Here is a 25205-nt window from a genome sequence, read left to right as displayed (position 1 = left end):
ATGGAGTGTTTATGCATATGTTTTGGGAATGCCCGATAGTGCAGGAATTTTGGCAAAAAGTGAAAGAGGATATCAATGGAATGTTAAATATACAATGGACAATCACTAAGGAAATGGCAGTACTAGTAAAAAGCAATGCGATGGGAGAATTTAGAGAAATAAAAAAAGCAGCAATAGAAAGTGCTCAGGCAGTAATAGTTTTGGGTTGGAAGGATGCGACAAAATGGGCAATGCAAAATTGGTATAGGTACATGGTGGATCATATTCAATTTGAAATTATGGAAAAAAGGATAAATTTGGATAATGAAACTGATTTGGGACGGCTGATGGGACGGTGGGACAAGGTAAGACGATATATGACGAGCAGAATCCGAGACCAAGCTACAAGAAATAAACTAGAATCACTCTATAATATGTAGACAGAGATATTGCTCTTGGGTTAAGGGGATTATAAAAGAAATACTGTACCCCCAATTTGGTGGTGGGGAATGTGTGTATGTCGGGGTGGTGGGCACAATTCACGATTCACTACGCACTGTTTTATGTTGTGTGATTTTAAATTGTTAAAAATCAATAAAAAATATATTAAAAAAAATAATAATAATAAATTTATGCTCCACTTTTAATACATTTCAAATTATTTTCTGGAATTGTAATATATATGTTTGCAAGACTTGCTTTACTAATGACCAGATCGGCTATTCCTAGAGCTGTGCGCCACTGCCTGTGAGGCTGCCACATTTCCTATGTTTAGTACAGCCGCCTTTGTTCGAGATTGCCCAAATGCCTTTTACACTGGTTAACTCGTATATTTTTAATGTCCCAGATTAGTAGATAAGAAACTTCCAGTGTAGACAGTTTGGCAGCAGATGGCAAAATTATTTCTTGTATTATTAGTTAGGCAATCACTAGTCTACAGTGGATAACCATAAATACTAGATCGTGACAGGTAAGAAATGGAACTTCCTCGTAGTCACATTTAGAGGTAATGTCTTCAGAAATTTTAAAACTTGTCTCTTTGTGTGTGTTGGAAATATTCCTTTTAGAGATTTTGCTGATATGTACATAACATTCGTTTTGAGGTCAAAATATTTCCTAAAGCTCAGAATGACTATTTTTCATTCAAAATGGTTGTTCTGTAACCAGATCAGTTCTGTTCCAAATATTTTGTACATCCCAGGTTTAAATATGTAAATATATATATTGTAAATACTTGTCCCATCTCTAGAGTGTTTTTTCTCATTTTATTTCTTTATTCCCACGAATTTCTCCATATATGTGGAGAAATCTTTGTTCTTTTTATTACTCCAGTTCTTTATTACTTTAGATTATTTGTTGCAGTTTCTAGCTAAAACCTGCATATGAATAAATGCAATCACAGTTTTACAGCAATGCATAGTTTATTTTGTTCAATAAGCACTATTATGTTTCCTTCACTTCTGTTTCTTCATTCCTTACTACAATTTGGAACTGAAGATTTAAATGTTTTCTCATTCCATATAGTTCAATATTTGTCCAGATAAAAAATTATTTCACCTCTTGAGGAGCTTATACATACCCAAAAATAGTTGGTGACTTTAATACAAAGATAAATATTACATTAAGTACCTCCATTAAGGATAGCTGGGTCATATCTTGTATAAACTGTAAGTACTAAATTCTCTTTCAGCACATTGCAGCAAACTACTCACAAAATGCCCCATTTCCTGTTTATCACTGCATTTCATCTGAGGCTTCAGAGAAATAATTATATAATGACAAATCAGAAAATGTAGGTACTGTATAAAGGATTTATGGGTTTGGTCTTGTCAGCCCCACTAGGTACAATGTGTAAAAAACTAAAACTATTTTTCGTGAGATTGGCTATAATAATAGAACCTTGCAAGTCGGATTATGTGTACCTACTACTCGTACTTATAGTTCATTGAATTAAGGAAGTATCTGTCTGAACTACTCCCAGATATTATCTTTCTGTTGTGGATTTAAAATATGTCATTTTACCCCTTGTCACCCTGGCAACAGTTTTCCCATGTTTCCATCAACTTTATCTTCTACAAGCCTCCACAGAGGTTAATGATCTAATTGTCCAATTATGATAAGAGAAGGGTGCAGACAGAGACTTAATTCCTCCTGAATTAATAATTCAGACTAATGGGCAGCTATCACAGCTTCACTGTTAGTATTTAGTTGACAGTATGATCATATCTTGAGGATATGAAGTTTGCACATATACCGATAGTCTTAATTTGAAAGGGGAGAGCTATTGCAGCAAATTACCAGTTAACCAGTTAATACAACCAGTGCAACATCTTTAGTGCAATGTATTTATTAGAAGGTTAGGGAGCAAATCGAAGTAGAGAAAATGTGCTGGAGGAACTGGATGGCTTCCAGGAAGACTGCTGCACTATTGATCAGTCCTCAACTGATCAAAATTACAACGGCACAGAACTTACAACCTGTGCCCAGCCACTGCAGTGCCCCCGCAGTCACATGACCAAAATTAGGAAGCTTGGCAGCCCACATTTATGACTACAGGGGCATTTCAGCTTCCCCCCCTCCCCAATCCATTTATAGTCTCCCACATGATCTTTTGGCACCGTGTGCTGACCTTTTCTGTTCCTGCTCTTGGTTCCTGATGAGGTGTGCCTGGCTTGGCTGCTGATGCAGGCTGGAGATGAGCTTCTCACTGTAGAAAAAGAAGGAGGAGGAGGGTGGGGGGAAGACCCATCCCTTTTGTATTACAGACTTACAGGCCAGGACCTCTTTTGGCTTTAAAATAATAATAATAATAATAATAATAATAATAATAATAATAATAATAACAACAACAACAACAACAACAACAACAACAACAACATAGTTGGTAGGGACCTTGGAGGTCTTCTAGTCCAGTGTTTCCCAACCTTAGCAACTTGAAGATATTTGGACTTCAACTCCCAGAATTCCCCAGCCAGAAAATGCTGGCTGGGGAATTCTGGGAGTTGAAGTCCAGATATCTCCAAGTTGCCAAGGTTGGGAAACACTGTTCTAGTCCAACCCCCTGCTTAGGCAGAAAACCCTACACCAGTTCAGACAGATGGTTATCCAACATTTTCTTTAAAACCTCCAGTGTTGGAGCATTCACAACTTCTGGAGGCAAGCTGTTCCACTGATTAATTGTTCTAACTGTCAGGAAATGTCTCCTTAGTTCAAAGTTACTTCTCTCCTTATTTACCATAGCTTCTACCCATTGTTTCTTGTTCTACCCTCAAGTGCTTTGGAGAATAGTTTGACTCCCTCTTCTTTCTGGCAACCCCTGAGATATTAGAACACTGTTGTCATTTCTCCCCTGGTCTTTCTTTTCTCAGTTCCTGCAACCATCGTTCATATGTTTTAGCCTCCAGTCCCCTAATCATCTTTGTTGCTCTTCTGTGTACTCTTTGTAGAGTCTCAACATCCTTTTTGCATCGTGGCGACCAAAACTGAATGCAGTATAAAGCCCAGTCCCATATAAACATAAAGCCCAGCCACAGCAACTGGGCCATGTACGCCTCACTGGAAGCAGGAACAAGCAGAGGGCAAACATCATATGGAGCAGAAGAGTGCAGGGCAGTGGTGCAGGGTAGCAAGGGCAACGACAACTGGCTTGGGGTAACTGGCTTCCAAGGCCTAGAATTGGTCAATTGGGGACAGCTTACTGCCTTGCATGATAGGGTGTTTCAAAGAGCAAAACTGGGCAGAAAATGTAAGGGTGGAGAAGGTTGAAGCCACTACCTGCCCTACCTAACTGAAGCTCAGGGCTACAAGGGACCAAGTCTGGAATGGCTTGGATTGGAGTGGCCATAAATTAACAAGAGGAGAGGAAAATAGTGGCCCGCGCGCCTAGCGGCGCGCGAATTATATAACTATAAACCAAAATCAGCAAAGTTTGGTAGCAATAGGGGTTCATTTTCTTGCTAAGTACCTGTATTTCAATACATTCTTAAGATGATTGGCTTGGTGCAGTGTAACACTTATTTGGCTGTTGTGTTCCGTAGTACCTTGTGGAACTTGAGGTACTGCCCTCTTTGCATTAGGACATCTAGGTTAGATGGTGAGCTCTCTAGATTGCAGTCCTTAGTTTGTAGCTTGCAGGCAGAAGTGGAAAGATTGTCCCAGCCACATGCTGTAATGCAGCCATGTGTGCAGCCTCCACTTCCACAGCGCCCCCCGAGGAGGAAGGCTGTTTGGACAACTGTTGGTTCAGGAAGATTACGTGCAGTTGAACAAAAACATAACAATTTTGGTCTCTCTGTATCCAACTCCTATAATGTTCTTGCGGATTTAAATAGTAAGGATGTTGTAGATATTAGCAAGGCCCCTCAGGCGGAGAATGAGGGGATGTTCAAAGGAGAAGTTGTTGTAAATGAGGAACATAGTGTCACCAAACCAAGTCCAGTTAGTAGAAATAAAGAGAGGACACATGTTCTTGTGGGTGACTCGATTGTCAGAGGTGTTGATTTGGGACAGAGGAAGGATGTGGTGAAGGTGATGAGGTGTCTTCCAGGAGCCACTGCCCACAGGGACAGCAGGCGGATTACAAACATTGTCAGGGCTGTGAGTAAAGGTAATAAAGTTGATGTGGTGGTGCATCTTGGCACAAACGATCTGTCCCAGAGAAATGTTAATGTAGTAAAAAGAGATTTTCAAAGTCTAAGTGTGGAGCTGGGTAAAATAACTGATTCAGTGACTTTCTCAGAGGTGTTACCGGTTTGTGGCCAGGAGGGTAAAACAATTTGTATCAGAGAGTTTAATGTGTGGTTAAGGCAGTGGTGTAAAGCTGAAGGTTTTGGTTATGTAAGTCATGATGTCAGTAGATGGTCTAATAGGGAGTTGTTTAAGAGGGATGGTTTGCATCCATCATACAGAGGTACCCAGGTGCTCGGTGAGGAATTCAGAGCTTTTTTGGACAGGCATTTAAACTAGGTAAAGGGGACAGAGATGTACCAGATGTGGAGGATTTCTGTCCCCGACCAATGAGGATACATCAGTTTCTGGAAGCTTATGAAAAGGGAGCTGAAAATAAAATAGATGTAGTTGTTGATGATAAGGGGCAAACTAATAATGAAAATAATGTTCTTCGGGTAATGTGCACGAATGCTCGAAGCTTGAGCAACAAGCTCTGTGAGTTAATGGCCATAATATCTAGAGATAATTTGGATCTGGTTGCCATAACTGAGACATGGTTTAAGGATTCCAATGAATGGGAAATATCCATACCAGGATATACACTGTATAGGAAGGATAGAATAGAGAGAAGGGGAGGTGGAGTAGCCATTTATGTTAAAGAAAGTCTAAAAACAATACTAATTCAAAATACATGTAAAGATCTGGAGACCCTCTGGATTTGCATGCAAAATAAAGACGGTTCTGTCATTAGAATTGGGGTGATCTATAGGCCTCCAGGGCAATCTGAGGAACATGACAACAAGATGGTGGATGAGATTACCCTAATGGCAGTAAAGGGAGATATTGTGGTTATGGGTGATTTCAACATGCCTGATGTTGACTGGAATATCCCCAGTGCCCTTACATGCAAAAGTAAGAATATAGTAGAGGCCTTTACAGGAGCAGCTATGGCACAGCTAGTTAAGACACCAACTAGAGGGGAGAATATTCTAGATTTAGTTTTTACAAATGGGAATCGGGTTTCAGAGGTCAAGGTGGGAGAAAATTTAGGTTGCAGCGACCATCTATGTTTGTGGTTTGATGTAAAAACTGATTGTGAGCAATCCTATACTGCAACCAAAGTATTGGATTTCAGAAAAACAAATTTTAATGCAATGGGGGAATATTTAAATAATGAATTAAAGGGGAGGGATAAAATGGCAGGAGCGAGCACCCAGTGGACTGTATTAAAAAAGGCCATCTTAAAAGCCACAAGACTTTATGTAAAGCAAGTAACTAAAGGTAAAAGGAAGAAGAAACCGCTATGGTTTAGCAATGATGTAAGGGCTATAGTCAATGAAAAAAAGGCTGCCTGTAGGAGGTATAAAGAGTCTGGAAGTATAGCTGATAGAGAGGTGTATAAAATGAGACAGAAGGAGGCGAAACAGATAATATATGCTGCTAAAGCCTCAAAAGAGGAAGAAATAGCAAAATCTGTAAAGAAGGGGGATAAAACCTTCTTCAGATATATTAGTGATAGGAAGAAGAAAAACTGCAGCATCACAAAGCTTAGTACCGGGAATAATACATGCATTGATGGGAATAAGGAGATCGCTGACCATTTCAATAGCTACTTCTGTTCAGTTTTCTCAAAAGACACCTTACAAAATAATACTATAGAGGGATATAGCATTGCTTCCAGCTGTACGGATTCAGCTCCAGTGATCTTAGAAGCCGATGTCTTAGAAGAACTTGAAAGATTAAAGATAAATAAGGCAATGGGTCCAGATGGCATCCATCCCAGAGTTCTTAAAGAACTCAGATCTGTCATTGCTACCCCCCTGACTGATTTGTTTAACCAATCCCTGTTAACAGGAGATGTTCCTGAGGATTGGAGAATGGCCAGTGTTGTGCCTATCCACAAGAAGGGCAGTAGAGAAGAAGCTGGAAACTACAGGCCAGTTAGCTTGACATCAGTTGTAGTTAAAATGATGGAGACTCTACTCAAAAAGAGGATAAATCAGCATCTAAAAAACAATAACTTATTGGACCCAAATCAGCATTGCTTTACTGAAGGCAAATCGTGTCAGACTAATCTCATTGAGTTCTTTGACTATGTCACAAAGGTGTTGGATCAAGGTGGTGCCGTGGATATTGCCTATCTGGACTTCAGCAAAGCCTTTGATACGGTTCCACATAAAGAGCTGATAGATAAATTAGTGAAGATTGGACTTAATCCCTGGATAGTTCAGTGGATTTCAAGCTGGCTGAAGCATAGACATCAGAGAGTTATTGTTAATGGCGAGTATTCTGAGCAGAGACAGGTTACAAGCGGTGTGCCACAAGGGTCTGTTCTGGGTCCTATTCTTTTTAATATGTTTGTGAGTGACATAGGGGAAGGTTTGGTAGGGAAGGTTTGCCTATTTGCCGATGACTCTAAAGTGTGCAATAGGGTTGATATTCCTGGAGGGGTCTGTAATATGGTAAATGATTTAGCGTTACCAGATAAATGGTCAAAGCAATGGAAACTGCAGTTTAATGTTTCCAAATGTAAAATAATGCACTTGGGGAAAAGGAATCCTAAATCTGAGTATTGCATTGGCAGTTCTGTGTTAGCAAAAACTTCAGAAGAGAAGGATTTAGGGGTAGTGATTTCTGACAGTCTCAAAATGGGTGAGCAGTGTGGTCGGGCGGTAGGAAAGGCAAGTAGGATGCTTGGCTGCATAGCTAGAGGTATAACAAGCAGGAAGAGGGAGATTGTGATCCCCTTATATAGAGCGCTGGTGAGACCACATTTGGAGTACTGTGTTCAGTTCTGGAGACCTCACCTACAAAAAGATATTGACAAAATTGAACGGGTCCAAAGACGGGCTACAAGAATGGTGGAAGGTCTGAAGTATAAAACGTATCAGGAAAGACTTAATGAACTCAATCTGTATAGTCTGGAAGACAGAAGGAAAAGGGGGGACATGATCGAAACATTTAAATATGTTAAAGGGTTAAATAGGGTTCAGGAGGGAAGTGTTTTTAACAGGAAAGTGAACACAAGAACAAGGGGACACAATCTGAAGTTAGTTGGGGGAAAGATCAAAGGCAACATGAGAAAGTATTATTTTACTGAAAGAGTAGTAGATCCTTGGAACAAACTTCCAGCAGACGTGGTTGGTAAATCCACAGTAACCGAATTTAAACATGCCTGGGATAAACATATATCCATTGTAAGATAAAATACAGGAAATAGTAAAAGGGCAGACTAGATGGACCATGGGGTCTTTTTCTGCCGTCAGTCTTCTATGTTTCTATGTAACAAACCCATGATTCTTGGCTAACGATAGTTGCCAGAATTGCCAAGTGACACCTCACTCTGCAACTGCCTTGCCTAGCGATGGAAATTTCAGTCCCAATTATACATTGTTTGTAAATTTGAACTATCTGTATTTAATAGAAAAATACCTTTCCTCATCCACAGTCTCACTCAGTATAGACAGTATTTGATTGGGTTAATCTAAGTAAGCTTTGGAGAAGCTGAAAGTTTCTTTGATTGTCAACGGGCTATTCTGGAATGCAGCCACACAAGTAGTTATGTGCCTTCCAAGGTGTACCCATATTTCTTCAGCACTCCGCAGACTGCATTGGCTGCTGATTGGTTTCCGGACCTATAAAGCCCTACATGGCATCGGACCAGAATATCTCCGGGACCGCCTCTTGCCGCATGAGTCCCAGCAACTGGTTAGGTCCCACAGAGTCGGCCTTCTCCAGATTCCGTCAACTAGACAACGTCATTTGGTGGGACCTAAGGGAAGAGCCTTCTCTGTGGGGCTCCCAGCCCTCTGGAATCAGTTCCCCCCAGAGATTCGCACTGCCCCCACCCTCCTCGCCTTCATTAAAAGTTTAAAGACCTATCTATGCTGCCAGGGTTGGGGCCATTAGACCCTACCTCCCTGGCCAACGAGTGTAGTATGTCTGTGTGAATGGGAATGAATGATTTTAAATGCTATTAGAGTTTTTAAAGTTTTTTAGCTATATTAATTGGATTTTTTAGATATGTATATTGTTTATTGCTTTGATACGTTGTAAGCCGCCCCAAGTCCTCAGAGTGGGGCAGCATATAAATCCAATTAATACATAAAATAAATTCTTAGGTTGCATTCTTCATGATGCTTAAAGTCAGGGGTAGCTCCCCAGGGTCATTTAACATCTGCTGTGTCAACAAAAATCGAATGAAGCTTGGTTGAATTTTAGCCCCATTATTACTTAACTTTTCTGTGTTTGACTTGTTAATGTGGACTTTCACCACCCTAAGCTGAGAGAGAAATTTGTTTTCACTTTATGTAGCTGAAGCAACTATATTATCTTTGGTTCCTTTTGATCTCAGAAGTGTTATGAAGGCCTTGATACAATTTTGAGAGGAGGGAAAAATTATAATTTATCAAAAGACTAAAATCTCAAGCTTTGCCAGGACACACAGGAGTCATCCTGGTATATAGATGGACTTTCAATCAAGCAATATTTTTGCCTGCTGAAATAGACAGTTTTGTCAGCTTTGTCTTTGGGTAATTTGATTGATTGCTATTACATATAGTACATATTTTGGAGCATCTCTTACAGCAAAAGAAAAGCAACTATTTGTAGCTTTTAATGTTATGGTTAAATTGCCATTGCAGATAGTTCCCTGCTTATGAGCACAACAGGGACAAGAAATTATTATTAAGGATGTTGTTAAACAAGATATCGCTTGACCAAGTCATGCAATATTTCCTGCTGGCTTGCCCATTGACTTGGCCTGTTGGAAGCAGGCTGGAAAAGTCACAAATGGCAATCACATTTCTGTACAATATTGCACATGTGATAAATGTGTGACAGTTGTCGAACACCGGAATCACAATTATGTGTTTTCAGGGATGCTGTGATGGTCATCGGTGTGAGGACCACTGTTAAGTCATTTTTCAGTGCTGTCGTAACTTGGAACATTTGCTAAATGAATGGTTGTAAATCAAGAACTACAGTATATGTATTCCTCTGCAAAGTAGTACAAAAATTAGGTGGTTGTGGCTAGCAGCTGTAAATATTAAAATTATGTCAGGAGTCTATGAATGTGGCTAAGGATCTGTTGATAAATGTCTTGGGCAGTGACTCCCAACATTTTTGGCACTAGTTTTGTGAAATACAGTTTTTCCACAGACCAGGGGAGGGAGATGGTGTTGTTTTCTCTCCCTTGCCTGCTACTCCCCTCCAGCTGTGCGGCCTGGTTCCTAACAGGCCACAGAATAGTACCAGGCCATGGCCCAGTAGATGAGAATCTGTGGTCTGAAAATCTAAAATGGTTTTTAGTTGATTAACAATAGTTAAAAATAGCAAATTGAGGTTGCAGATATTTGCTTTTATTTTAGGAGGGTATTTCCCCCCTGCAGTTTATTATTTTTAAGAAAAACTCAAGCCTTACTCTATATTCCTTCCTCCTCCTCCTATTTTCTCCACAACAACCACCCTGTGAAGTGAGTTGAGCTAGGAAAGAGTGATTGGCCCAAAGTCAATATTTCATACCTAAGTGGAGACCAGAATTCACAATTTTCTAGTTTCTAATTAAAATGTCCTAACCACTAGACCAAACTGGCTTTGTTGTTATAGTTATTCTTTTATCTGAATCACACTAATGTTTACTGTACAATTATTTAGTGGCCTGTTTTGCCCCAGCAGACCAGAGAAAATGTAGCACACACTCAGTTTGTTCAAACCTATATTTAATTGATTAACCACTACTAATAAACTGGCTTAGTAGTGTTCACACACAAATAAATCTTACATCAGTCTTTTCTTGAAAAAAAAAGCTGTTAATTATATGGCATTAACAGCTGGCATAAATTCACAAAGTCAGAAAGCAAAGGTAAGTAATTAGCCCTGGATATTGCAGAAAGCTTAGGGAGGTTGGCAAGAGGCCTGGAATCAGTCCACAAAACAGAAGCCAAAACAGATAGGGCGAGCAGAGGTTTTCTAAACAAGAGGCACACAAATGAACAAATGATCAAATGAGTTGTTTCCTGCAGAGTTTTTTCCATCCCAGTCATTCCTTAAGTAGGCTTGGGGAGTGGCCAGTTAGCCCCAAACATACTCCTGAAGAGACCTCCTTCTGAGTAGCCATTCTTTCATTTTGGCAGCTCTGCGTGCTTGTGCATTAAGAAGAGGCTCCTCCTTTTCGGCCTCATCTCTTCTGTGAGGTGCTGGAGCAGGGGTGGGCGACTGCCTGGACGGGAGGGGGGGAACACAGTGGGGTAGCAAAAATGGAGCTCCACCCCAGAGCACCCAATTTGCACTGAAAGAAGTTGAAAGAAAATGCAGGGTGTCCTGCATAAGCCACGCCCATAGTGTGGTAGTAAAAAGTTTGGTAGCCCTTCACTGTGTTGGAGGTTCCAAAGGCACTGTCTGAACCTCTGCCTTGGGCACCGATTCCTTGCCAGCCTCCTTCGGGTGCCAGCTGCACAGGATGCTTGTACATCATCTCATTGGCTTCATCTCGGATGGGATCCGCTACCAGCTGCATGGGCTGCTGGTGGTTCACAACACAGCCTTAATTATTCTAGTGGGTTGTAGAATTTTAATCACCATCTGTAATAATTCAAACATAGATTGAAGATTTATATAGCAGTAGTCGCATAGCCCTGACATTTAGGTAGACTTTAGTAAATAGTTGGCTTTGTCCTGTGATCCCTCATTGGCTCTGTTACTACCCTGTTTCCCCGAAAATGAGACGTACCCTGAAAGTAAGGCATGTCAGAGGTTTTGCAGAATTTGCTAATATAAGGCACCCCCCGAAAATAAGGCATAGTCAAGTTTACATACGGTATGGTGGGAAAACATACGGTACCATTCAAAGCTGTTCATAGCGGTACCGTAATAATGTGGTGTCCCCTGCTGGCCCCTTCCATCACTTTGTACTATCCAGTACAGCAGACACAGTCTGCTGCTGTCTAACCGCCATTACAGTCTCCACTACAGTGCATAGACTGTAGTTCCTCTGGTGGCCGGAAGCTGCAATAGCAGAAGTATACTGTTGTACCATATAAGTGCCGTCATTTGTGTGTGTGGGTGCCATACTGACAGGTACCGTACCGTAATCAGTGTACCGTACGGTACACTTTCTTTGGGGGTGTCAGCTTTTCTGCCTGTGAATTTGTCTTATTTGAGAAATATAAGACACCCCCCGAAAATAAGACGTAGCACAACTTTTGGAGCAAAAATTAATATAAGACAGTGTCTTATTTTTGGGGAAACACAGTACAGTGGTACCTCAAGATACGAACCCCTCGTCTTACGAACAACCCGTGATACGAACCCGGGGTTCAGAAAATTTTTGCCTCTTCTTACGAACGTTTTTCATCTTACGAACGCCAAACCCGAACTTCTGGGTTCGGCATTCCGGAGGCTTTTGGCTGGGAGGGAAGGCAGGAGGTCCGGCGCTGGGGAAGGGAGTCAGGAAGGTCCTCCTGCTCCCCCCTCAGCAAAAAACACAAAGACGGTCTGCCGCCGCATGACAGGCAGGGCGGAGCAGCATGGAGCAAACGGAGTCTGAAACCGCCAGCGGCTTCAGTTTCCCATTGCTCCGCGGGCGGCGGCAGACCGCCTTTGTATTTTTGGCTTGGGGGGGGAAGCAGGAGGCGCAGGATCGGGCGGGCGGCGGGCGAGGCGTGACCGAGCGGGCCCGGCTCAGGCTCCGGCTAGGACGGGGCGGGCAGCGGCTGGGCGCCGCGGCGAGGGTGCGTCCGACTCGGGGCTGGCGGCGCCCGACGCAGCGGGGAACATCAGCGTGGGAGGCAGGAGAGGACCAGGCAACCGGAGCAGCGTCGCCGCTACTCCCAGCTTGGTTTCCCTCGCCGCCGCAGGCAACGTGCCTTGCGATCTTTCGGGCTGGCCAGGCTCAGCGGATCAAGCCGCGCCTCCCGGGCCTTCCGTCACTGAGCCTCGCCGGCCCGGAAAATCGCAGCCCCTGTTGCCTGCGGCGGCGAGGGAAGCCAAGCCGAGAGCAGCATCACCGCGGCTCCTGGCTCAGTTTCCGTCGCAGCCGCAGGCAACACAGGCTGTGATTTTCTGGGCCGGCGAGGCTCAGTGACGGGAGGCGCGGCTTCATCCGCTGAGCCTCGCCGGCCCAGAAAATCGCAACCCCTGTTGCCTGCGGCGGCGAGGGAGCCCAAGCCGAGAGCAGCATCACCGCGGCTCCTGGCTCGGTTTCCCTCGACGCTGCAGGCAACACGGGCTGCGATTTTCCGGGCCGGCGAGGCTCAGTGACGGGAGGCGCGGCTTGATCCGCTGAGCCTCGCCGGCCCGGAAAATCGCAGCCCCTGTTGCCTGCGGCGGCGAGGGAGCCCAAGCCGAGAGCAGCATCACCGCGGCTCCTGGCTCGGTTTCCCTCGACGCCGCAGGCAACACGGGCTGCGATTTTCCGGGCCGGCGAGGCTCAGTGACAGGAGGCGCGGCTTGATCCGGGAGGCGCGGCTTGATCCGCTGAGCCTCGCCGGCTCGGAAAATTGCAGCCCCTGTTGCCTGCGGCGGCGAGGGAGGCCAAGCCAAGAGCAGCATCAGGGCGGCTCCTGGCTCGGTTTCCCTCGCAGCCGCAGGCAACACGGGCTGCGATTTTCCGGGCCGGCGAGGCTCAGTGACGGGAGGCACGGCTTGATCTGGGAGGCGCGGCTTGATCCGCTGAGCCTGGCCGCCCGGAAAATCGCAACCCCTGTAGCCTGCAGCGGCGAGGGAGCCCAAGCCGAGAGCAGCATCACCGCGGCTCCTGGCTCGGTTTCCCTCGACGCTGCAGGCAACACGGGCTGCGATTTTCCGGGCCGGCGAGGCTCAGTGACGGGAGGCGCGGCTTGATCCGCTGAGCCTCGCCGGCCCGGAAAATCGCAGCCCCTGTTGCCTGCGGCGGCGAGGGAGCCCAAGCCGAGAGCAGCATCACCGCGGCTCCTGGCTCGGTTTCCCTCGACGCCGCAGGCAACACGGGCTGCGATTTTCCGGGCCGGCGAGGCTCAGTGACAGGAGGCGCGGCTTGATCTGGGAGGCGCGGCTTGATCCGCTGAGCCTCGCCGGCTCGGAAAATTGCAGCCCCTGTTGCCTGCGGCGGCGAGGGAGGCCAAGCCAAGAGCAGCATCAGGGCGGCTCCTGGCTCGATTTCCCTCGCAGCCGCAGGCAACACGGGCTGCGATTTTCCGGGCCGGCGAGGCTCAGTGACGGGAGGCACGGCTTTGATCTGGGAGGCACGGCTTGATCCGCTGAGCCTGGCCGCCCGGAAAATCGCAGCCCCTGTTGCCTGCGGCGGCGAGGGAAGCCAAGCCGAGAGCAGCATCACCGCGACTCCTGGCTCGGTTTCCCTCGCAGCCGCAGGCAACACGGGCTGCGATTTTCCGGGCCGGCGAGGCTCAGTGACGGGAGGCACGGCTTGATCCGCTGAGCCTGGCCGCCCGGAAAATCGCAGCCCCTGTTGCCTGCGGCGGCGAGGGAGGCCAAGCCAGGAGCCGCGGTGATGCTGCTCTCAGCTTGGGTTCCCTCGCCGCCGCAGGCAACACGGGCTGCGATCTTTTGGGCTGGCCAGGCTCAGCGGATCAAGCCATGCCTCCCGGGCCAGGTGGCTGCCTTCCGTCACTGAGCCTCGCCGTCCCGGAAGATCGCATGTGTGGAAGAGGTCCGTGGGAGAACTGGGGGGACCCCAGCCCACGCCTGCTGCTTGCACTCCTGGAAAGACCCCAGCCTACACCTTCGGGAGCGTCCCAGCCGGGTCCCTTCTACGGGGCAGTGGCCACGGCTCCCCCCAGTTCTCCCGCTGACCCTTTCCACACACGCACACCATCCCCAGCCTCCGCGCCGCCGGTTGGCTGTCATCTTCTAAACAAGCAAGAAGAGGAGGAGGAGGTGGGCCCCGGTGGTGGTGGAGGAAGGCGCCCAGCTCCTCCTCCTCTTCTTGCTTCTTTAGAAGATGACAGCCGGCCGGCGGCGCAGAGAATGTGGCCCGGAGGCTGGGAGGGAGGCGGAATACAGGAGGAGGAGGAGGAGGGAGGCCAGGAGGGAGGGAGGAAATCAGAGAAGACGCACGTACAAACTTCCGTGTTCGGCTTCAGGAGACAGCTGGGAAGCGGGGCGGCTCTTTTAAAAGGTCGCAGCCGGCCTGGGGGGCTTCCCAGCATCCCCCGAACCCGGGTTCGGGGTTCAGGGGGGTGCTTGGAAGCCCCCCAGGCCGGCTGTCACCTTTTAAAACAGCCGCCCGGCTTCCCAGCAGTTGCCGAAAGCAGTTTTTTTGCGGGGTTTTTTTTTGGTTGCACGGATTAATTGACTTTACATTGTTTCCTATGGGAAACAATGTTTCGTCTTACGAACCTTTCGTCATACGAACCTCCTCCTTGCACCAATTAAGTTCGTATCATGAGGTATTACTGTACCTGTATGTGGGAATGTAATGATCTGATATTTTCAATAATCCTGCGCAGAGGTTTTCCCAGTTCATATACTTTAAAAAATTATTAAAATATATAAATAAAAGGTTGCAATTCATGAAAGAAATTTTTGTTCTGTTTTGGAAAAATGAGGAGGACCTTTTCCTTCTGTTTCTCTGAGAATCTGTCCTTGTAGCCCAACTGAATCCACCACTTATCAATGACAGCTTTCGTTAGATTAGAGTAGTTTGACTTCCTTCAGCACACCCAAAACTAGATTTCTTTCAACTGTAAAATACCCAGTTGAAAAAAAGTTTTTAAGCAGTTTTTTAAAAAGTTTTGCCAACAGTGAAAAACAACAACAATGAATCCAAGATGAAATTTTATTGAACAGTAAATTATCTAATAATAAATATTGATTAATACAGAAAGCTGCATATAAAGTACATTTTCTAAAAGAATTTCAATAGATCTGCTAACACGTTTATCAATTCTGCTCAGTCACAGAGTCCTATACAAAATATGGCTCAGCCACTGTCAACAAGAACTAGATAATAAGATTGTCCGTTTGAAGCAGTAACTTCATGTATCCACTTAGAATGGACTTTTTCAAATTAGTCAAGATGTGCTTGATACTGGTAGAGTGTTATATCTTGTGTTATATCCAAGCCTATATCTTGGATACAGCTGGCTGTATATTGAGAGATGTATGTGTGATAGAAATGTAGTGGTATTTAATCTATGGTATATTTAAAGTTTTTTAAGAATTGAAATAGAATTTTGGGGTTTAGCAGAAACAAATGCTGTGATTAAACCATGCCACTAGATGGTGCCTTGGATTAAATATTTTTCAGGCATGCTGAGATTGGTATTTAAATCTTATTAACCATAATTGGAGAGTTCAGATTACAGGACTCTCATCAGCTTTTCTTGTTCTATAATTTTGTATTGTAAATATGCAGTAACTCTTTGAACAATGTCTCTGCAGGAACTGTCAAGCTCCAGAAGGAATTATATCTGACTGGCAATTGGCAGGTAAGAACATGCTAATTATCTTACCTGGCTACTTTAACTATTGTTTGCTTAATAGATTAATTTAAATTATATGCCTAAATATAAGCAGAGTTCAGAGTTAAAAACTGAAGCTTGTGTCACCTACTCTGATGTCGATGGTATTTCCAGATTTAAATGATCATGCCTTAGAAATTTCTGGAGCTGACCAAAAAAATTGATTTAATAATAACAACCCTTTGATTCTTGCTAGATGTGTTTGTGGAACAGTTTTAGGTATTGATTGTCTCTGTGCCATATTGGTGTCTAACTCTTAGTGATCACATGGACCAGTGATGACAAACCTTTTTCGGCTTGGATATCAAAAGAGTGCGTGCACGAGCGATAGCGTGTGTATGCCTGACCATTCCCATAATACAATGGCCTCCCCTCCTGTGCATGCACACAGGCCTCACTGAAGCCTCCAGACTTCCGGTAGGCCTGTCGGGATGTTTTTCGCTCAGGGGAAAACAGCCCAACCGGAAGTTCAAAAATGAACTTCCCATTGGCCCGTTTTTCGCCATACCCAGGATTCAGGAGGCTTTCCTGAAGCCTGAGGAGAGCAAAAACAGCCGCAAAGAAGGCTGAAAATCAGTTGGTCAGTGTGTGCATGTGCTTTGCGCGTCCTCAGATATGGCTCCGCATACCACCTGTGGTATGTGTGCCATAGGTTCACCATCACTGACATAGACCTTCTCCAGGGTGATATGTTCTCATCCTGACTTTCAGGTCTTCTACTGCAGTGTTTCCCAACCTTGGCAACTTGAAGATATCCTGACTTCAACTCCCAGAATTCCCCAGCCAGCATTTGCTGGCTGGGGAATTCTGGGAGTTGAAGTCCAGATATCTTCAAGTTGCCAAGGTTGGGAAACACTGTTCTACTGGGACACCAATCACCACTGTAATTGTGTCCATCCACTTTGCTCTTTCCTTCATCTTCTCCAGAGAATTAAAACTCTTTACATACCGGTAATATATTCAAATTATGACCATTTGAGCCTATTTGTTTATACTTAAGTGAGAATTTTGGTTTGATATGTGCTTTGATCCACCTGTTTGTTTCCTTAGTGGTATTTTGACGAGAGTTCTTAAAAATCAAATTTGAAGAATCTATTCAAGAATTGTATTCAAGAATCAATGCTCTTTTCTATTCTCTGTTTCTTCAAAGTCTAGTTTTCACTTTTATAAAAGGTCACAAAGAAAACCTTTGCCTGAACAATTCCTTGTGGTTCAGACATACTGCACCACAGTATCGGAATATGTTTCTTAAGACCCTCATTGTTTATCTATCAAATGCTACCCTGTGGCATGTTTCTTGAGTTCTGTTTTTTTTTCTTTTCATAGCCCATCTTCAAAGGATAGAAGCTGTCCACCATTTTAATATTTCACTATCAATTCTCTTTGTGGTTATCAGTAATTTGGTATTCTTTATGTTTAAACCTAACCCCATTTTGCGCTGTCTTCTAGTAATGAAGCTTCTTTTATTACTAGACCTTCTTGATCATTTATTTTTCAAATAGTGGAGTAATATCAGTATAGTACAGATCGTTGAGGTTTGTTCCTGAAATTTTAAAACCAAATTTATATTCCTCCAATCCAAATCCCCTTAATGTACATCCAGAATAGAAAAGGGGAGACTGTATAATGTAGCCTTATCTCCTTTCTTTGCTGATCTGGGGCTAGTCCGTTTTACAATGTACCATCTGAACACTGGCTTCCTATTCTGTCTATAAATTCTACATGAGGACAATCAGATATTCTGGGATTCCAATTTTCCTAAAGACTTCGCACAGTTTGACCCAGTTGTCTTTCCTATAATCAATGAAGTACCTGCTGAATTTTTAAAAATATTAATTTGCTTCCTCAATTATAAAACATACATCAGCAATAACATCTCATGTTCTTTGGTCTTTTCTAATGCCATCTTGAGCATCTCCATTTCTGTGTAGGACTCTCAATATGTATTGGATAATATTGAGCATTATTTTGCCAGTATGTGAAATTGAGAATATAGTATGATAGATTGCACATTGCACATTCTGTTTAAGTCTCCTTTCTTTGTTATTAGCATATGGATTGACTTCTTCCAATCTGTCATTCTCCTGATTTTCTGTGCATAGTTTGGTTAGAATTTTACTTATTCTTGTCTTGTTTACCAAATATTAATATTTATTCAGATAATTTGTGTACTAGTGACCAGATTGCTGATCTAATTTCAGTTTCTAGTTGTAGAAATATTGTAAATAGGGGATATCTTCCATTGAATGCTGATACTCCTTGTACATATTTCAGTATTCTTCCTTTTTTCTGTGTGGCTATATTACTGCTTTTCTTTTAGTATATTATTTCATGATTGGGACATCCTTCAAGGTTCAGATATTTTTTGCAAGACTTCCTTTCTTTTCTATATTTATTTCCATCTTCAATTACTTTATAGATGTTATCGTAATGCCAATTTTTTCCTCTATTCTAACATTCTGAAATTTTGTTAACTTTTTTCCTGAGAACTTTTTTCCCCCCTTGGCTTCTGCCTCTCTTTGCAATATCCACCATCTGTTCTGTAATCCAATTTACTTTCTTCCCTTTCTTGGTCTTTAGCAGACTCCTTTCACATTTCTCCTTGACAACCTCTGTGATTTCATTGCCACAGTTCATCTGGTTCCTGATTAAGCTGTTCAGGACCTCAAACTAGTTTCTGTTGTTCTCTTTGAAAATAGTGTATATGTGCTGTAGACCCTGTGCCAAGGCCAGCTGCTAGGCTTATCTTTGCTATTATTACTGACATTACTAATAAATTATTATTATAATTTTCCATCTCCTTCTAGAAGCAGTATGTTTGATTCTGTACTCCATCTGGTTATGTCGATGTATATAGGTGTTTGTATTATTTGAAGACTTAGTAGTAATGAAAAATTCATTGAATGGGCAGAAACGGATGAAGCCATCTCCTGCTTCATTTCTATTTCCTAGCCCATGTAGTCCAAGCATGTTTTCCTGCTTACTAACTTTACCATTCCAATCTCCCAACCGTAAGTAGCCCATGTTGCTTGCATATTTTGCTAATTTCAGGTTAAACCTGAATCATAAAATTCATGAACCTCTTTTTCTTCTGCATTAGTGTTTGGAGCATAAACTTTGATAATGGTTATACTAAGGGATGTCTCCAAATCTAATTAATATTATTCCACCTTTGATCTCATGATATCCAAGTGCTGTCTTCGCAGTACTTTCGCTGTGTTGAAAGCAATGCTTTTATGGCTTCTTTGTTTTCTGTGTTCTGAATAATGAACAGTACTAGCTTCTGACTGTCCAATTTATACATGGTATGCTTGTGTGTGTGTCTGTTAGTATATGGGGTTCTTTTAAATCTATTTATGATTTGTTCTATCTTGTTGTGAGCCGCCCGAGTCTTCGGAGAGGGGCGGCATACAAATCTAAATAATAAATAAATAAATAAAATTTCTAGATAATTCCAATTTATTGATGTCTGAAATGTCAATGGGCAGTTGATCCATCTTTCACTGCATTGATCCTTCCCTTGCTCATGCTTCTTACAGTATATACTATATATACCATATAATTCTATCTTTGTAGCATCAGATTTTTCCCTAATATCAGCAATTAGACATCTCACATGTTTTAATCTAGACATGTTGTAAACACTATTAGTGCTCCAAAACATCCACAGCACTTCCTTGATAGTATGTTGAGTGCCATCCAACCCATATAACTTTACATTATTTGTCTGCATGGTTTTCATAGTAGAATGTAGGAGGGGGTTATCCTTGCCTTCTCCCATCAAGTTTCAAATAATCACATGCAGACCACACTCACCCCAGCGCCACGAGGGGGGAAAAACATTGCAATATGTCACATGTTGACACCGCCCTTCAAGGTAGCTTAAACCAGGGGTAGGCAAAGTTGGCTCTTTTATATCATCTGGACTTCAACTCCCAGAATTCCTGAGCTAGCATGACTGGCTCAGGAATTCTGGAAGTCCACAAATCATAGAAGAGCCAACTTTGCCTACTCATGGCCTAGACAGACAACTAAAACCATGTATTCCTTTATTGTAAGAGTACAGTAACAGAATCTTGCAAGTCTGAAAGGACCTCCCCCACCTTTACTTTCAAGAAAACCAGGGAAAGTCCCTTCTGAGATGCTTTCTCCATTCCCATTCCTCTTCTCGATTCAGATTTCATTTATCAGGCCATTGTTTACATTGTGACCATCTAACCTTTTGGCTTGTCTGGGCCACAGTGAGTGAAATGTGAAATTGTCTTGGGCCACATATAAAATATAAATAATTATTATATATAAATAACAAACTTCCTTTATTTTAAAAATATTTTAATTATAATCTGGATGGGCCGCTATCCAGAGTCACTTGCAGCCCACTGGCTGCAGGTTGAACACAACTGAATTAGGCTGTGGTTCTTCCTTAGGTAGATTATATCTGTATGAACATGTGTTTCATTGATTTAATTAAAAAATTGAGTACTGTGTAGCATCCATTAATTCAGCAATACATTTCTATACAAATAATTAGCATTTGGAGTATTTCAGTAAATAATGCAAGAATTTCAGCCAAAGATTACAGTCTTTATTACTAAAATGTGTTGATGAACTAATGTTAAATAGCATTTAAGGCAATTGATCATTCCTTATCCTATTGAATTCCCCACTAAATGGCACATAAAATATTAAATACATTATAACAAGATTTTATTCATTTCTGTTTTAACGTGTTTACAACAAATTTTTCAAGAACTGACAAGTTAGACTAAAAATATGTACTGTTTGTATTTACATATTTTGATGTATAAAAGTTACTAGGATTTGATCCTACATTTTGTTGATCTTCAAACAGTAAAAGTCAGCAGTTGACATATTGTGCAATTGCATTCAGAGGCTTGTCATCACATACTCTTCTAATCTTGTATGCAATGAACAGTTCTTGAAGAACTTAAATGTCATCTCAGTTAACGTGCTTTGTTTTCTGGAAGTTAAGATTACAAATACACTTTATTCAAGGTTTCCTCTTGAATTAGCCCCTGCTAGGATAGCCATCTGCAAAATCTGCTTTCTGTGACTGACAAGTTATCGTGTTAACCACCTTTTTGCTGTCTAACCTATATCCTGTGGAGTTTAGGCAAGGTCGTGTCAGAATCCATTGTTCTTTCATTATCTAGCGTAGACGAAACAGCAACATAATTTGTTACTGTGATTGGCTGCTCCAGTTTTTATTTAAAACTTGTTATCATAGGCTCTCAGTACCCTGTTATAATGCAATTATGAAGCAATTTGGAATCCATGCGTATGTGTCTACTGTAGGTAGATAGAGAGGTAGAGATGGATATATAGAAATGTATAGCCAGAGATGGATGGATTGATGGATTGTGATGGATGGACGGATGGATCGGTGGGTGGGTGGGTGGGTGAATGGATAAATAAGTAGACAGGCAGGTAGGTAGGTAGGTAGGTAGGTAGGTAGAATGAATAAATATTTGAGAATGGAAAATAACACAAAAGAGGATTTTCAATATACATGAAGGCCTGCTTTCTATTAAATTGTCTTAGCACTGTTCTGGAAATTTAAGACTTCCATTACTGTGTAAACAAAGCACAAATCTAATCTTGTTGGCTGTATTTCTGATTTATCTTGCTCCCTGATTATATAGTCTTTTTTTTTGGTGGCTTAGCTCCTTGCTATATTATAAAATAGCAGCCAAGTGATAACTTTCAGGTTATTAAATGCATATATTCCTGTGCTTTGTTTTTGCAGATGCAGAAAGGGGTATCAGAAATTAATATGTTTCTGTTTTATTTAACCAGAAGGGTACTATTCAAAGTGGCAGCATAATAACTAAATTTTCATTTGTAACTTTGAAATACTGTACATATTATTTCTTTAACGTGTGTCCTGTGTTTCCTCATTTAGTAATTAGGGTGCCCTCCAAACATAAAAAAATGAAATTAATAATAATTTAAATAAAATATCAAACAATACATAATAAAAGACCAACTACAAAGTTATTAATGGGACAATACAGAATCAATCATTTTAGTATTCTGCAATATAGAAGAAATAGCACTCCAGTTTAACAACCCTCTGAGAAAGAAACATGTTGGACTTTCATCCCTCTTCACTGTGGTTGCGACCCATAAGTCAGGACTTCCCTCCTCACAGTGGAATGGGACAACTTGGTGCAACCAACTCACCGCAGGACAACTTACTATGGGACAATTCAACAATTCAATTTAAATATTTAAAATAATTTAAAGAATTTTTTTTGTCATTCACATTTCATTTTGTCCCTCTTTTTTCATCATTTCTTTAATGATTCTATTCCACCATTTGCTCGATATTAGTGTAACTCTTGTCCTGTAGTGAGTTGTCCTCCAGCGAGTTGGCCCCAGTAAGTTGGCTGAGTTGTCCTTGTCCCCCTCACAGAAGCCATGTAAAAGAATTGGGAAACTAACTTTTCCATCATTACTAAGTATTAATAAGAAGAACTGGTGTCTGAAATTCCGTTTTCTTCTGTGCCATGCCTTTTTAAATTATAAACCTGAACAGAGGTCTATTTTTTACAGATTGTTCTACCAGCCTTCTAGGCTGAAGGCTGAAGCATAAATGTGGATGGGATGGGATGGAAATAGGGGTAGGGGTCAGATGATGGGGTGGGGTGGGATGGGATTATAGAGCCGGGGTGGCACAGCAGGTAGAGTGCTGTACTGCAGGCCACTGAAACTGACTGTAGATCTGAAGGTCAGCGGTTCAAATCTCATCACCGGTTCAAGGTTGACTCAGCCTTCCATCCTTCCGAGGTGGGTAAAATGAGGACCCGGATTCTGGGGGAGTAGACTGGCTCTGTTAAAAAGTGCTACTGCTAACATGTTGTAAGCCGCCCTGAGTCTAAGGAGAAGGGCGGCATAAAAATCGAATGAATGAATGAATGAATGAATGAATGAATGAATGAATGAATGAATGAATGAATGAATGGTATAGAGTAGGGTAGAGTAAAATAGAATAGAATAATAAACAGTTGCTTTCTTATTGGTGGAAACTCATCTGTGTAGGAACTACCTATGGATTTCTAGAAGAGTTTTCAGAGCCTTGGACAGTCTATTTCTTTCTTATTTAAATATATGTTTTATTAATACATTTTTATATCACATTAAAAAATCTATATCTATCTGAACAGTGTGTTGTCTGGACACAATTTTAAGTAGAAATGCCATATTTATCAACATTAATAATAAACATAATAAACATATCAACAATAAAAAAATAGTAACACAATTACTTTATCTGTCTTATAAATTTTCAATACAAAAATTGTTATTACCTTTTCAATAATTTTCGATTCTATTTTTTTAAAAATAATTTCTATGAAAATATTTACACTAAAAAAGAAAGAAAATACAATACATAAACAAAAAAACAGAAAAAGAAGAAAACACAAACAAAAACAAAAGACAAAAACACTAAACAACACACTAACAACTATATGGTAACCCCTAGGGTTCTCTTACAGCAATTCGTATCCACGATTTATATTAATACATTTTGCGTAAGTTACATATTTCTATACTTTTTTCCAATAGTATCTTTTCTTTACAAGTCAATAACTACAGTTATAGTCTCATATTATATACAAAATACTATTTCTATTAATAAGTTGAGTATTTACACTTTGTGTTTATTTTATTTATTTGTTATTATTATTATTTTTCTCCTTTCCAACCAATTGTAAAACAAGTTCTATTTCTTATGTCTTTATTTATTCATACAATTTATAGACCATCGAGAGGTTTACAATTAGAAATTTAAAAAATACAAAAACTAAAAGAACTCATGAGCGGTCCCAAAGACAACATAAAATGTCAATAACCTACCTATCCTCCAATACAAACAATCCAGCATGGTCTCAATCTTCATTATGCCTTAAAACCTATCCATCCTGAGAAATGTCTATTCAGAAATAATCTACATTACAGTTAGTTTCAGGTAAGTGCATACTGAATTGTAACCTCAGTTTGTAGAGCAAAACCATGAAGATATCCAAAAAGATCTGTAAAGTATGCAGATAGTACATGATAAGTAGGAAATAATTGAACATAGCATATTTTTTATAGTAAAGAAAATACATTTTAGTAAAGGCAATTTGGATAAAATTGAACTTATATTGTTTATAATTATTACTCTACAGCATATATAGAAATTCTTATTCCTAAATGTGGCAGTATTAAATACAGTGTTCCCTTGACTTTCGCGGGGGATGTGTTCCAAGACCGCCCGCGGAAGTCAAATTTCCGTGAAGTAGAGATGCGGAAGTAAATACACCATTTTTGGCTATGAACAGTATCACAAGCCTTCCTTTAACACTTTAAACCCCTAAATTACCATTTCCCATTCCCTTAACAACCATTTAGATTATTACTCCCCATTATTACTGGTACTCACCATTGAATAAGACACTTAATGATCGTGATATTTATTAACAATAATTATTTATTTTGTTATTTATTAGCAAAAATTATTAACATAATTAATGATATTAACAACAATTAATGATAACAACGCTGATTGGCCGAGATTTTGGGCAATCACAATGGCGGATGAAAGTTTGGTGATGACGTATGACGTCATCGGGCGGGAAAAACCGTGGTATAGAAAAAAACCTGCCAAGTATTTTTTAATTAATATTTTTTGAAAAACTGTGGTATAGACTTTTCGTGAAGGTCGGACCCACGAAAGTCGAGGGAACACTTTATTTGCGTGAACAATATATATTTAAAATATATTGCTTAGAAAGCTGGCCTGCATTGTAAATGGTGACTCTGTAGTTTGCAATTTTTGTGGATTAATCCTGAAACATGTTGACACTGATATCAAAAAGTAGACTTGACATTAAAGTAAGTTTTTATATATACTCTTAGTTTGAATTCACTGTGATCTAGATAGATGCAAATAGGATTACAACCTAAAGGTCAACAAAATATGATAATTATTGAGATCATTTTAGATACTCCATGGTCCAATTTTGGAACATAATCACAATTCAGTTAGAGAACTTTGAAGTGATTTTATGCTTTTATGAGCTAAAAGCTGTT

The 25205-nt window shown here is 41.4% G+C and overlaps 1 protein-coding gene across 8 annotated transcripts in view; it reads left to right on the top strand.

Moving 5' to 3' along the window:
- Positions 1-25205, top strand: part of LRRC8B (leucine rich repeat containing 8 VRAC subunit B) — a 59207-nt gene that overhangs the window by 14279 nt on the left and 19723 nt on the right. For 7 of the 8 annotated variants that reach the window (XR_011558622.1, XM_070746609.1, XM_070746608.1 and 4 more), the window contains exon 2: positions 16027-16073. The gene's annotated coding sequence lies outside the window, so the exon portion shown is untranslated. Of the gene's footprint in view, positions 1-16026; positions 16074-23891; positions 24100-25205 lie in introns of all 8 variants that reach the window. The other variant, XM_070746604.1, reaches the window with a different exon arrangement.

The sequence above is a fragment of the Erythrolamprus reginae genome, chromosome 3 (genome assembly GCF_031021105.1).
Source record: "Erythrolamprus reginae isolate rEryReg1 chromosome 3, rEryReg1.hap1, whole genome shotgun sequence".
Taxonomy (NCBI): Eukaryota; Metazoa; Chordata; class Lepidosauria; order Squamata; family Dipsadidae; genus Erythrolamprus; species Erythrolamprus reginae.
This window is presented reverse-complemented; position numbering and strand designations above follow the sequence as displayed.